The sequence below is a fragment of the Crotalus tigris genome, unplaced genomic scaffold (genome assembly GCF_016545835.1).
Source record: "Crotalus tigris isolate CLP2741 ecotype Arizona unplaced genomic scaffold, ASM1654583v1 scf7180000019070.2622420, whole genome shotgun sequence".
Classification (NCBI taxonomy): Eukaryota; Metazoa; Chordata; class Lepidosauria; order Squamata; family Viperidae; genus Crotalus; species Crotalus tigris.
Genome location: NW_024097360.1, coordinates 578,784 through 593,861, shown reverse-complemented (window position 1 = coordinate 593,861; position 15,078 = coordinate 578,784). Strand labels below are relative to the sequence as shown.

The window sequence follows — 15,078 nt, the reverse complement described above, 5'->3', positions numbered from 1 at the left end:
CAATTTCACTTGTTGATGCAAGAGAGAAATGCACCACTTGCTTCTGACAGATCACTGCTGGAAAAGGTGCATGGGAGCTAATGTTTATATCCTGTAATGAAATCTTTAATACCATCAAACAACATCTACCTATCCTAGATCCTTGGGAAGGACTTGATAGGTGGATAAAAATACCAAATCTTGTCCAAACTTCTGGCTGACTGTGTGATGAACCATGATAATATATTAAATCAATGATGAAGACTGAAGAGAAAGATTCCATACAGCAACATTTTAAATTTGGAACCAGACATTTTACAGTAAAGACATATTAAAACAACATTAAGCTGGTGGATAATATAGAATGCCTTAATGGGAAAACAAAGAACTCAAGTGCAAATGCTCAGTGTGTTTGGCAGTAGTGGAATTATGAGAATCTCAGTACTTACAAGTGTGAAGCCACGGGGAAGGAATTTAAAGTGGTCTTTCCTCTTGGGAAACCCAACATACTCTGATGATCACATGCATGTGTTAGCTCTATTGAAAGAAAAATCTTCATCAGGGTCTAGTCCAAGCTGGGAATAAACAAAATGGAGACTGCTTTAGAAAGAAGGTTGTAGTTTATTGAAGAGCAAAGCCAGACAGAAACATGGCTCTGAGAAAGCTGACCACATGTAGCTGAGAATGGTGGGTTTTATACCTTCTTGGGCTTTTGTATTTGGAGTTGTTTCCTGTTCCTGTGGCATGAACTTTGAACTGAGCTTTTGAGTGTATCCTTTTTGGTATTCTGACGGTGATGGGTTAATCCTATTATGTCCTAAAGGTCATGTCCTGCTTCTCTGTGGCTGTGGCTGATGGCTTACTTCCTGTGTTGGTTTTTTTGGGGTGAGGGGTTGCTGGTTCTAATTCTATAACTCTGCTATTGTTTGCTGTCAGTTTTGCTGCAGGGGATTTCAAAATATTTTGTCTTGAATGGGCTTCTGCCTGTTAATATTTGTTCATGAATGGGGCCTCAGCCTTTCTGAATGCGATTATCAAACCTGCATTTCTACAGAGCTGGCCTCTGCCTGGGACTATTAGGAAAACTGGGGCTATTAAGAAATCTGGGCCTGCTTTTCTGCCTTTAAGATCCTTTGGAGAAATATAATATTCTGCCTTTTTTAATATTTCCCAAAATGTTTCCTTCTCTGGGGGGGGGGGCTGACTTCCCACAGCTCTAATCCTGATTAACATAAACAAAAACTACATACCCTCAAATGTGTATGAAGAGATAAATATTAACTTCCTTTCTTGTGGCAAAATGTCACTGGTGTCATTTCTATGCTAACAGAGCTTTCCTATTCTCTATCTGGTATTAGGTTTAATGCAAAAAAAAATCATATTAGTTCTTTTTAAACTTAATTTTTTTTCACTTTTCAGGATTACACATGGTATTAATTTTAACACGGTTATCAGTTCATACATACCCTGAAAGAATCCCCATTGAATACAGTGTATGTATTAAACTTGAACTTCAATAAGATCAAAAGTTAAACTACACGGCTCTTCTGCTTTGATTTCAAAGCTTTTTCTTTAAAAAAAATTGTTTACATTTTACGTATGCGTATACAGTGAAGCTAGGAAGGTGGTGCTGATCTAATTTTAAAGAAACTGACAAAAATGATATTATCTAGCAAGCAGTTCTTGAAAGTATTTGAATGAATCTGACAATAAATAATTGCCATACACTATATTATGCAAAACATAATATGATTATTATAATGTTTGGATGGCTTGCATCATCTGAAAATAATATTATTCTCCAAGTTGTGCAGTTTTTAGCATGAAAACAGTGATGCAAAGAATCCAGGAGCCGTTGTGCACAACCAGGCTGGAAAGCCTTAATATTTTATGATGCAAATAAAATCCTGTTAAGTTCAAATTAACATAATTTCTTTCTTTAATATAACTCTTGCAAAATGCTTTATTATTGTTATGGCAATATCCCTGGTGGGTCATCCTAGCCTAGCAATTAATATGGTTTTCTATGGGCCAAGGGGAAATTTTTGACCATCTTCTCTACCTTTCCATTTTAGAAATAACCTACTAAACAGCATGGAGAAATGTTATTTTTGAGTGACTAATGTTTATTAAAATAAAATCCGATTTTACTTTATTACACCATTCTCTAGGCTTATGGGCTGTTTTTACTAATCCACAATATAAACTCCTATGCGATTGACCAATAATATTGTGATGGAATGTTAGAAGCACAGTCAGAGATTTCCTGCGAACACAATTTAGACTGGATCTTTTAAAACCTAAGTATTTTAAAGTAACAATAGCCAGCTAGAACAGATTGGATCTCTAATTTTAATATGGTGGGCCATATTAATCTCTGGCTAAATTTCTATAGGTCTAATCCCTCTTTTGGGGATGCATTATCATCATCAGATAGGTCACATTATTTTCCAGATGTTTCCATTGCTACTGCAGAAGATTCAGTTTGAACACTTGTAAATTGTTCCTCTGAATTAGCAATCATCTGGGTTGACCTGTTGCGTGGACCTGTGTGGCAGAACTGAGCAAGGATTGTAAAATGTATGGGCCAGGCTTCTCCCATTACTTTTCAGAGACATGGATTATATGTGATGTTGTTCCATATCCAAGGATCTAGAGGATGGCATTAATCTTATGTATCTGAAGCTCAAATACACAGAGATTATAAGCATTGTACGGGAATGTAAATACCAGATTTTCTTTTTATTTTATTTCTTCTTCTTGGGAATCATCTCTGGCCTGATAAGGCCTGGTCCCCAAATACTGTGCTGTGACCAACCCCCATTTCCTACTTCCTTTCTGGCCAAATCTGCTTCCTGTTTCCTCTCAAGCTCCCCCCCCCGATTGCAATCTCCCACCTGTCTTTGTTGCTTGGCAACAAAACTGAAATCCCCCTCCCCTTAGTTTCCTCTCCCCCGCACAGCTGCTAGGCATCCTTAGCCATATTTTGATGTAACAAATACGGTAGGAGACCAGATGGAATGATACATTTAATAACATTTCTAAAAGTAAAAAAAAAAATGCATATATGTGGGGCAAGCACTTGGGTGGAACAGAAGCCTTATCCCACGAAGAAAGAAGAGTATAGGCTTGCAAATACCCATGCCACCAAAGGGACACTGTAAGGCAGGGCTGTCTAACTTTGGCAACTTGGAGACTTGTGACTTCAACTCCCAGAATTCCCCAGCCAAGTCTTCAAGTTGCCAAAGTTGGATTTCCCTGCAAAGGCAAAGGTGTGGAGGCATATGTTGGTCTGGGAGATGGGGAAATGGAAAGAAATGGAAGTCCCCCCACTCTAATAAGGACATTAACAATGCAATATAATCATCAGCAGTGATAAAAGTTGTCTTGGTTGCCTAGGTATTATTTATTTGATGATTTATTAGATTTATATGCTGCCCATCTCACAATCAAACAGCTCTATTATTGTGGTCCTGCAGAGGAAGAATTGGGCTATAGGGTATCTTACAACCATATGATTCCAATATGATGTCTTTGCTACTCTCATAGCAGCAGAGGTGGCTCAGTAGTCCTCTAAGACAGAGGTCCCCAACCTTTTGGGCACCAGGGACCGGTTCCGTGGAGAGTGGTTTTTCTGCAGACCAGAGGGTGCGTGGTTTTGTGTACTGCTTGCTTCCCACGGATGGGGCTTTGCTTGTTTGTGCAGACCAGTTGCTGGCATGCCACAGCCCGGTACTGATCCATGGAGGGGTTGAGGACCTCTGCCCTAAGATGTTGCATGCAACTTATCACCCTTGCTGGCATCTGTGACCTGGGTTATTACTGGTGTGTCACCTTTCTGGGCTTGGTTATGCTTGCCATGACCTATCAGGAGTATCCTGAACAAAAGCATTTCCAAGCTCAGTACAGGTTTCCCTTATTTTATGCCCTTATATATATTTTTTTACCTTTTCTGAAAACCTTGCATAAAACAAATTCATATAGACTGAGTCATTGAGCCAATGGAAAAATGGGATTGCGGAATAGGTTGTCACATTTTGTAACCCAAATGCACTGACAAATCTGCTCATAAATTTTCAGTGTCTTATTCTTCACTAAACACATCTTCTTCCTTGTCTCATATTCTATGTACTAATATACTGTGCAGGTGAAGCATTTTTTTCCATCTTTGTTCTAGCTTTTCTTTTAATGCATGTGGTTAATTCAGTGGACAAAGAGCAGAATGCATTTCATCATAATAGTACAAATTTGATTAGCATTCATTGTTGTGTTTCTTGCAGGAGATTTGCCTAGTTGGTTAAAAGCTCATTCGAGGGTTCTTCAACAGCTTTGAAGCAATGTGACAATCTAAGTTTGTTTCTAGTGTTAGAAGAGCTTTCCCTTTTCATTTTGTGAATGCTGATTGGACATGATTTTGATGGCCATTTTTGATCCTGCAGTAACAGTAATAACTATTACAGATATCAAAGTGAGAACCACAACTAAAGTAATTGTACAGCATGATAATAAATATATAAGTGAAGGCAGAATGAAGTTTGGTAGGAAAATATCCGAATAATTTTAATGGGAAATAATTTTGGCATGTTTCCATGTGCAAGTTCACAGTGCTGACAACAATTGCATAATAGCATTTTTCCACCTAAAGTGAATTTTTGGATGAAAATTATAAATTGCATGAAGGGAGGGGAACCTATTTTTGATAGTGTCATAATTATTTTACTTCTGTTTATATTCATTTCATTTTCTTCCTTTTTATTATTGTAATCAGCCTAGAGTAGCTTAGCATAGAGTGGCAATATAAGTGGTAAATAAATTTAACAAATAAAATAATAATAAATAAGTTGTTCTTACACACAATTCCCCATTAATAATAAAGCTAACTGGGCTAGGTTGTGGTTGTTGCTGTTTATATTCCTATCTCACTGAATGGGAGGTTTGTTATTGTATTTATGTTAAGAGAGAGAGAGAGAGAGAGAGAGAGAGAGAGGGAGAGACTATTCCCAAATAGGTCTACAATAACAGCCTGAATCAATTCATTAAAGGATTAAGGTCTTTTCATGTACTCCCCATTAAGGACCATAATGTACCATGCTGGCCCAATGTGGATTAATAAATGGATGTTTCCCCCTCCCCAATTGTTCAGTTTAGGGCTGAGAGAGAGTCACAGATCAAAGTCATCCAGCCAATTTTCATGCCTAAGGGAGGCATAAAAAGTCCTAGTCCAGCATCTCATTCACTATACCATGTTTGCCTTTTTTTTTTTTTAAAAAAAAAGGAGGCTGGGTAAAATGTGCAAAACCACAGTTAAAATGCTTGCCTCAATTCTAGCAGCATTTTTTCTTCAGTGAAAGTCCCACAAAGAAAAAAAAAAGCAGAGTTTGAATGTTGATTTAATTAGGGATGCTGAGGAATTCTGGGCATTGAAATCCACTTTTAATAGGACCAGAACTCCATCCCCTCCTAGTCCCTTTAACACCTAGCAATAGCCACATTAAATGTGGAATATTTGGATACACATATTTCTGTGATAATCTTTATTTTTCTTTTTTACTTGCCAGATATCCTCTTGATCTCATTTCAGAACACTTAATGGTATTTTCGTAGGGAACAGAGCTTTCTAAATATTCAGTATGTAGCCAATAATCAAGTTTTAGTGGGGAAAAGGGACTTGGAAACACTAAAAATGGATATATAACATTATTTCTACTTTTCTGCATAGCTTCGAAGCCCACAGTGCTTGATAAACTATTTATTTTACTAGACTAATGTATTTAACAATTGTGTTTCTCTCAGTTCTGCAAATCAGTATGGTCCTTTGTGAAAAAGCTGCCATTTCATGTCATCATATTGTTTGTTTACTTATTGACGAGATGGAGATGCTTCATTATTGTTCTATAGTACAATAAGATTTTGATTTAGGTGATTGAAGTCTACTTGTCTTAAATCATATTCTAGAAGCAACACGTTTTTTATGCATCAGCTGGATGTTGGTGTTGTAGTTTTTAACAGCAAGAAAGCCTTCCTTTTAAGAAATAGAGAGGTTTCTGTTAACAGTTTAACTTTAGCTTTCAGGTTGAGTAAAATAAGTATAATTAGAGAGGATTAGATTTGTTCCATTGGTATGCTATTTTTTTTAAAGGAATACATATTTATTAAAATATTAGTTTTGAGAAAATGACATCTGGCAGAACTGCATTGTAATGTATGGATTAACTGTTTACTTAAGCAGTTTGATTCTATTGCTTTATGGAAAAAAAAGAGATCCTAAATTTTTCCACTAACATGTTTCTCGCCACTCTGCCAGAAAAGGTGATCTGTTGAAACATAGGAAACAATACAGAAGAAAGCATACATAAAAATAGAAGCCCACGTCGACAGGCCATATATGGAGTTACTGGGGACTTCAGAGGGATACCCTTTCATTCTTTCATTTTTTTTTTTTTTTGCACCACCCCTTTGGTGAAAACAAATCACTACCGCATTATTTCTCCTTCTCTCCACTATTCAATCAAAGCCTCACAAAACAAAGGCTTCACACGGTTAAGCAAAATCTATTCCTCTTATAATAAGCAGTAAGGTCACTTCAAACTAGTGTTCTTTGCACAATTTGAAACGAATTTATCCTATTTAATAACAAGCGGAGCAAAATGCAAAGGATTGCGGTACAGTGCAGCAACAGCAGCTTCTGATGAGTCAAGCTCCCACAGACGCCAGCCTGCCTCCGCCTCCACCCCCCCCCCCGTCCTCTTTCCCTCTCCTCCCATCCCCCTCTGCCTCTCAATAGATGTCTATTAAAAGCTGCTGACGTTGGAAGCGACGGCCATCTTTGATGAGGGCACAGCTCCCATTCCATTGAAGAAGGAGATTTGGGGAGGTCAGAAGCGGCTGTTCTGACTTCCCAACTGCACAGCACACCCCAGTCTCATAATCCTCCACAAAGGCAACCGAGCAGAACCCATCTGGAGCGAAGGTAAGGGAAAGCAGAGGGTGAACGCTCCCTGCTTGCCTTCGGAAACTCTTCCACGGCTAAAGCTGTGGAAGGAAGGGAGAACTATGGCAGGCTGGGAGAAATGGTGATATCTTTCCAACCATATTGTTGTTTCCGATAGAGCAAAGGAGAGGGAAGGAGAAGAACAGAAATATTTCTTTCTGCATCTGATTTGCTATTATTTTTTAAAAGATTCTGGTGGTGCATTCTTTCACGTAAGAGTTCTTCTGCAGTATTTGCGTGGTTTTGAGTCTGTGTGTGAAAGAGTGAGTGCGTGTGAGGGAGAAAGGAAGATAGGATTCAACTAAGTGACTGTGTTTTGCTGGTTGAAACCACTTTTCTCCCTCCCACGTTTTGGTGTAGAATCGGTGTGACTAGTTGTAAAAACAGTAAAAAAAAAAAAAAAGAGTGGGAAGCAAAATTTTATATAGCAGATTTTCCTATATGCTGGGCTGCACTCTTCGACAACGGATTCCATTTCAGTACCCTGGACAGCGAACACCACCGCTGCGGACTCTGTCGCAACGGCCGCAGAAATCCATCCAGGCAGAGTGCGGGAATCATCCAGGCAGAGTGCGCACCTGAAAGCCTCACTGCAGCAACGGGACTTTTATTTCAGAACCTCGGACAGCTAAAAGGCCATTCTCATGGGATTTCCCCCCTGCAGGCAAAAGTTGTGATGATGAAGGGAAACCCGACGCCTTGGAGATACTTGTCTAAAGCAGGGAGACCGGTGACAATGCAAATACTGCAAAATTGTGGGGGGGGGGTGGGTGGGCAGGAGCAACGCTGGAGGCAAAAAAGTGGGCAGAAGTTTTATATGAAGAGGCTGCTCTAAAGGGAGCGAGGGAACGGAGACTGGTGCATTAAAATCGCTCGCGATTAAAGCTCATGATTTAGTTTCCAGGTTTCCCTTCGTCCCTTTGCCGATGCCGATCGTCTCTGTTTGCACACCATAGCCACCCTGCCTCACAACATCCGCATTCATCGCCACTTAGAAAAGGTGAAACCTTTTCTGACTTCTCCACTGCAGAGACCTGCTGTGAAGGAGTGGCACGCTTCCCTAGGCTGAGGACCTGTGTTGTTTTGGAAAGAGGTGCTGTAACTAAACAGTTTGTTGTCGTTTTATTTTACTAAGAAGGAGGTTCGAAGAAGGAGCTTGAGACTAAATCTTTTGAATCTATTTTTAAGTAGTAAAAGCGACAGTAAGAACAGACAAACAAATCTCCCATCCTTCCTCTCTTAATGATCCCCAAAGACTACACTGCGAAAGTTCTACTGAGCTGGGCGATCTCCCATGAGCCCCAGCGATTTGCAATTTTCCTCCAGACGGGCCAGGGCAGTTTCATTCATCTTTCCGTTTTTGCCGCCCATAACGACGTGTCAAACGGCCGTTCCTAAACAGCAGTGCGATAGGCGAGAATTCTCTTGAATGCGAGGAATGACAGGGAAGCAGTTTGGTCAGCACGGAGAGCACTTAACCTACCTTTTCGTTTTTAACGCGTTGATTGGAAGGGTGGGAAACCTTTGGTGCTAGGAGCCACAAAACCCCCTCCGTGAGCCTGCCATTGTAAAACCCTTTAGCTGAAATGTCAACTTGGTGTTCAACTCCTGCTCCTCTAGAGGAAGTGGGGTCCTTCAGAAGCCTCGCTGCCCTCTAATAAGCTGAGGTTATTTTGGAAAGTGGGGAAGGGGCAGGTCGTCCACGTGCAAGTGAACTTCTGGAGAGGCTCGCGTAACAAAAAAAAAGGGGGGGAGGTGGAAGAAGAAAGGAAAACACTGATAGAGGTTTTCTCCATGCTTCGAAAGCGCTCATTGGGAGTCAGTGCGTCAAGGAAAAGCTCTGCGTATTGGAGCCCCAGTAATTATTCTGCTGGTTTCCTCCCCCCTCCCTTTCCCGCCCCCCCCGCTCCTCTCGGTCGTCTTCAGCTTTGCAAAAGGGGGGAGGGGAAGAGAGGAGGAGGAAACCGAGACTGTTGACAAGGGAAGGCAGGAGATACATGTATGTTGTTTCCAGGCGATGGCTCTCGGATGGGGGCCTCTAGGAGTTCTTTAGCGCCTCTTCGCAAACAACGCGGAAAAGGCGAAACAGGAGGGGGGGGTGACCGGTGAGGGGGAGGAGAGAATCCAGGTGGCGCCCATTCACGAGTACCGGCGGAAGAAGCGCGTCAGCTCAACTGACAGATCAGAGCTAGGGTTGATTGAGATCAGCCCCGCAGATCAGGCGGCAAAGCTCCCCTGGCGGAAGGCTTTTGCTTTTCGTAGTCAACGTATCCCAGTCTCGCTGCGTCCATCTGCTGTTGTTAAGAGTTGCAATCGGGAAAGGCACGCTAAGCGGCGCCGCCGATCGGGACTGCTTAGCTAGGATGGGTTCACCCTCATCCACCCTTCGGCCTCCTCCCTTGCTCCTCCGCCCGTTCCATCTGGATGCCTTTAATCAGGAATCTCAGGATCCCTTTGGAAATTAACCGGAGGTACATGGATCGCTTGCTTCCTGCTGCTTCCGCCTCTTGGTTAATCATCAGGGGGCGTTATGATTCAAGTTTGCGGCGGCTGCCCAGCACGCCCAGCTTAGGCCACGCACGTAGCAAAATGAGAGACGGGCAGGGCATCGCTCCACGTGACTAGCTAAATAGGCCGAGGCAGCTTTCTTATTTTAAATCTCTTCCTGGAAGTGCTGTCATCTTGGAGGAGGGGGAACAGGCCGTCTGGTAAAAGCAGGAAGGAGGGACAGAGGGACGAAGGCTGGCCAGATACCCTTCGACTTTTCGCGACTTGGCCGAAGTCGAGGGTTTGCATCCTACGTGCTGCACAAAGCACCATTCCTCGACTGTCTCGTGACTGAGATGATGGAAACCAAAATTGTCTCGAAGAACAAGGAACAGTCAAGGAATTGGACTTAGTAGCAGTGGAAAAGCGGGGTGGTGGCGGGGGGGGAGGGGGAGAGTGTGTGTTGGACAATGCAGTGCTTACCGAGGATCTTGGTTTGCAACAGCCTCTATTCACAGCACCAAATGTCAAGCCATGATCCTATTTCTTCAGAAATAATACAGTATCTCTGAACGGATGCAAAATGCCCTTCTTGCAGTGAGTAAAAATCACAGGGACAGGCTTTGAGCCAAGTTCCATGCAGGATTGAGTCCGAGGAGTTAGAAATCAAACCCTTAGTAAGAGGGAATGTAGAAGTGCCAATAAGAGAGGAAGAGGCACCAGTGAAGTCAGCATTTACCGCGATGCAGAATGCAAACAGACATGTGGAGTTGGGGGATCCTTTCTCCAAAAGAGCCTGAAAGGAATTTTCCATTCAAAACCATCAAGTCAGTATTCCAGAGAGTTTGTTTGATTATGGGAAAAACTGCTGCAGGGCATTAGGAAACGATGTCTGTTTCTTTTGCACAGTGTAGATTAAGCAGGTAAATTATTTCAAAAGTGCAAGTGGAGAAATCTCAGGGTTCCCCTTCCAGAGATTGGAGATAAGATAAATGGGAAAAAAATACCACCCCACATTCAGCATATGATGGAACTACAACCTTGGCTGAAGACAATTGACAAATCTCTTATTGTTAACAAACTGATTATATTCAGAAGAAATATGAGATTGAAAAGTATTATCTTGCTTTTGAGTAGATTTTAGATAATTATTATTAGTTTTAATTATCTTATTATTTTTGACTTAATTTGTTCATATTTGTTTTGAGAAGGAGTTAAAGTGTGTTATGGTTTTGATTGATAGTATAGTTGGTTTATGTTAGTTAGATTATGTTTGTTTATTTTATTCTTTATCCTGTAATCAGCTCTGGGAAGTGGGGGAGGGGGGAAGGGGTGGGGGGGTTTATATTGTAATAAATTTATTAAAAAATTTTTTAAAAAAAATTAAAAAAATAAAACAAATTGAGTGGATGTTTCTATGAGGCCATCAGAGCTGGACTCTATTTGAAGGCAACTTTACAGAGCAGTATAGCTTAAATCAGTTTTTTTTTTCCACTAGTGACATTATCCTGGTTTCCCAATATCCTGTCTTCTCTTCCAGGAGCCAGGACAGAGTTCACAACTGTGTCTGAATAGGAATGAGATTCTCTCTGTTTAGCCCTTCAAGTGAATGTTACTAAAGATGTAAACCAAGAACTTCAGTAAAACAAACAGGCAAGCTCCAACAGCAGATAAAGATTGAAGGTTGCATCTTGTGTATGCAGGCAGAGCCACCAGCAGTCACTCTGATGTAAACAAAAGTCAACCCAAAGCTGGGCTTGTAAGCCTTCCCTGCCTTCTCTTGATTTTTAATTAAAAGAAATAGTGTAAAAAAAGCTTCTCTGAATGTAGTATGCCCATGGCTGTTAATTTAGCCATAATGCCCCATTCAGAACTTGTGTGTCTCTGAGACCATTTCCTTTATTTGTGTGGATTGGGTGCAAATGCCATTCCTTATGTAACCAAAACAGGCATCTTCTCCACTCAGACAGGGATGAGCAGAGGGGTGGGGAGCGAGGAGCTTTGCAGGTATCTTCTAGGGAGAAAGCCTATTTAGATGCTGTAATTTTTAAGGAAAAACACAGAGGGCTTTTTGGAAATGGGCCTTTGCTATGAGTGAGAACAATGAATGGAATTACTTTTATTATGCAATCTTTTGTAGAAGGTCCCACTTAAAGACCCCACTATAAAAACAAAACATCCACATTTAATGTTTAAGTTTTATACCATTGTTCCTTTAATGTTTGACTTCAGAGTTATTAAACTATTGTTTTTGGAGAAATATCACTTACAAAGAGAGATTATATTTATGGATCAGTATCTGTTCACACGCTGGTAGGTCAGGAGTTGAAAATATCACAAGGCAAAGAATATTGGGACATTTAAAAGTCAAGGAAGAACTCATCTAAATTTTACCCTAGATCATTTCAGTTATATTCCTCTTTGAATTATATCTTGCTGGGTGATGCTGTTATTTTCCCAACCCTTCTCCAATTCAAAATAAACATATGTCCAACTCTTAGATAAAATGCATTGTGAAGCTTTGCTTCTGAACTGAAGTGTAGTATAGTCTAGGTGGCAAAAACCTGCAGAAGACAGTTTAATTCTCTGCCTAAATGAGGTGGTGGCATCACGAAAGGAAGAGATTGATAAAATGTCTAAATCAGCAAAGTGTAGAAATTGTTGTCAAAAGGACATGGGCGCCTTATGTTGCAGGATTGGATGGGCAGGATGGGACAGATAGGACAGACAGGTTAGGGTCTTTCAAAATATTTTGATCCTTCCCTAAGTAAGCACCAGCATTTTATCCTAGTATCCATTCCTTGAAAATAAGCCCCACTCAGGAACAGATTTCTTGGTAGACTTAGGTTTCAATAATTTTCTGCAATGTGATAGTAAAATTGTTAATAGAATGACAGAGTTGGAGGGGACCTTGATCAAAAAGGAAAGCATATGGATATGGTTCAGTTAGATTTTAAATGTTAAATTGGTGTGCAACAGCTTAAATTTATAGGGAAAACCAGCATTGGCAGCTCTATGTGATTGATCTGTTGCTGGAATGTACTACCTCGGATTGCTAATGGCCCTGCTGGCTATATTGACCTTACCCAGGCATCGAAAATTTGCATATTCTTTTTGGATAAGAGATACTTTATCATCATCACTGTCTTTAATTAAAGTAAGGGGAGAACAGGGTATTTGCATATCTCACATTTTGCATATCCCACTATTCTTCCTTCTCTAGAGTAGCACAGTCCAATCATTGACATATCAGACATAGCTGGCTGATTATGAAGCTTGGCTGGTCGATGTGTCTTTCTGATATCACTGAATTTGGGCCACTAAAGGCTTGGTATGTCTCCCTATTACAGAACCTAGAAATGTCATTACTGATGTATATTGTTTGGCTGGAATATTACATTTTTGTCCTGCTTTAATGGATGTTCTTTTCATTTTAAACCTGTCAAATTGTTTGAGCAAATTAAAATGCAGGTATTTTAATTCTCTGGAAGGGAAGAGCAGTATTTATATATAACATCTGCTGATCTGCCATTTTATTCTGCAGCTGAACAGATAGCCTACAAATATTATGCTTCTGTGAAAAAACCCTTGCCACACAAAATTTGTAGGTGTGTTTCAGTTGGGTGTGAAGGTGAGATTAGCACAATTTTATTTACTCTTGACTTGAGGGCCAGTTTGCTTAAATACCCAGTATGGTGTAGTGGTTAAGGCATCAGGCTAGAAATTAAGAGATAATGAGTTCTAGTCTCACTTTAGGCATAAAATCAGCTGGGTGACCTTGGTCTGGTCACTCTCTCTCAGCCCAAGGAAGGAGGCATTGGCAAGCCACTTCTGAAAAACCTTGCCAAGAAAATTGCAGGGACTTATCCAGACGGTCAGCAGGAGTCAACACAGACTAGAGGCACCAAAATGAATAAGAGCCGAATGGCACAAAATATTGTCTTTCGTCATAAACATGTAACCGATACTGCGCCATCAATTCTCAGTGGCTTTGGTCTGTTACAGAGTTAGAATCATAGGGCAATTTCCCCAATGTGTTAAAGTTCTTTCTTGAATCTTCCTTGACTAAATATACTATTGCTATGCTATATCTCCGGAATATTGGTTGTGTCAGAACCTTATTATGTTCCTTCTTTGGTAATGATAGATACAGTATTTCATCTTATTCAGTAGCAGAAGCTGAATATTAATCAAGGGAAAAGAACAGAGTAGGAACAATTTATCATGAGGGTTTCTGTGTTGCTGCAGATGATGAATGCACTTCTGGCATGGTTAATATTAAAATCATGTGGCTGCAACCGTTGCACACATTTTGCTATTTAGCTGGAATTCTACCAATCCCATTTATATTCTGTGTTTTAAAGAGACCACATTAAAAATCTAATTGAATCCAAATCCCAACGTCAAACCATGGCCACCATGGCAATTGATGCGCAATGGATTCAATTTTCATGGGCAAATTGACCCAGGTTAGTATTAGTTTCACTTCAATACATGTTTATCTTTATCTTCTCCCAAACTGATGATTACAGATTTGCTCAACTCTTCATCCTTTATCATTCCTTGCTTTGTAGCATTTGAAAGACAAGTTGTATCCAAAGTTAGGCCCCATAGGTCAATCACAATATATTTTTATTAAATTAATTACATTAAAGGGGTTTTTTTCCCCAGAGGTGCCATACACTAAATAATGTTTTTTTCCAGAGAAAGTGTTATTGGACCTGTTCAAAGGCCATGTGTGAAAGAAGAAATGAAGGCTTTGGAAGAAAATGATAATCAATTCAAACTTTTAATGTAATGTGTTGTACGTTATCTCTAGGGTTTGACTTTGAGTGCACTATGTATAACAGATTCAGTGTTGTTACCAATGCATAGAATGGTGTTTTTTTCTTCTTCTCTGGTATATTTAATTTAATAAATTTAATAAAATGAAGATAGTTGTTCCTTGAGTAATAAAATAAAAGAAGCATGCAAAGCTGTAAATCTGTAACACGTTGCATGTCTGTGTTTCTGCTTTTTTCGGAGACTGCATTCGTGTGCATCTTCCAGTTTTTGGAAGTCACCATGCATGGACAGAGTCCTGCTACACAATTTCTTCCCAATATTCCATTAGGTTGAAAAGAAAGGAAAAAACTTTCAAAGAGAAAGAAAAAAATCCATGATTTAATCTTTCTATATTCTGATCAAACTGAATTACAAAATTCTGGCACCTCTGAATTAGAAAAACCTCTCCTTTTTATAAAAGGGTTGACATATGTAAGAATGATAAAGCATTCCTATGAGAGCCAGCTGGGTGACCTTGGGCCAGTTACTCTGTCTCAGCCCAACTTACTTTACATGGTTGTTGTAAGAAAAATAAGGAAGAGGAGGGTACCTTGAACATGTTAGTCACTTTAAGTTATTTGTAAAAATAATAAAGGCAGGATAGAAATAAACAAGCCACAAGATATATAGATAGGAAATGAAGCAGTAACCCTGAGCTTTGCAGGGGTAGGCAACCTTGGCTCTTTTATGACTCGTGGACTTCAACTCCCAGAATTCCTGAGCCAGCATGGCTTAGCTTGGAAACCTCTCCCTTTCCCCTCAGCATGGCTGGCTCAGGAATTCTGGGAGTTGAAGTC

General features: G+C 40.2%; 1 protein-coding gene across 2 annotated transcripts in view; it reads left to right on the top strand.

Moving 5' to 3' along the window:
* The first annotated feature begins 6,786 nt into the window (after positions 1–6,786).
* SNAP25 (synaptosome associated protein 25) overlaps positions 6,787–15,078 on the top strand; it is a 67,330-nt gene continuing 59,038 nt past the window's right edge. The window contains exon 1 of one of the 2 annotated variants that reach the window (XM_039359442.1): positions 6,787–6,949. The gene's annotated coding sequence lies outside the window, so the exon portion shown is untranslated. The remainder of the gene's footprint in view (positions 6,950–15,078) is intronic. The other variant, XM_039359440.1, reaches the window with a different exon arrangement.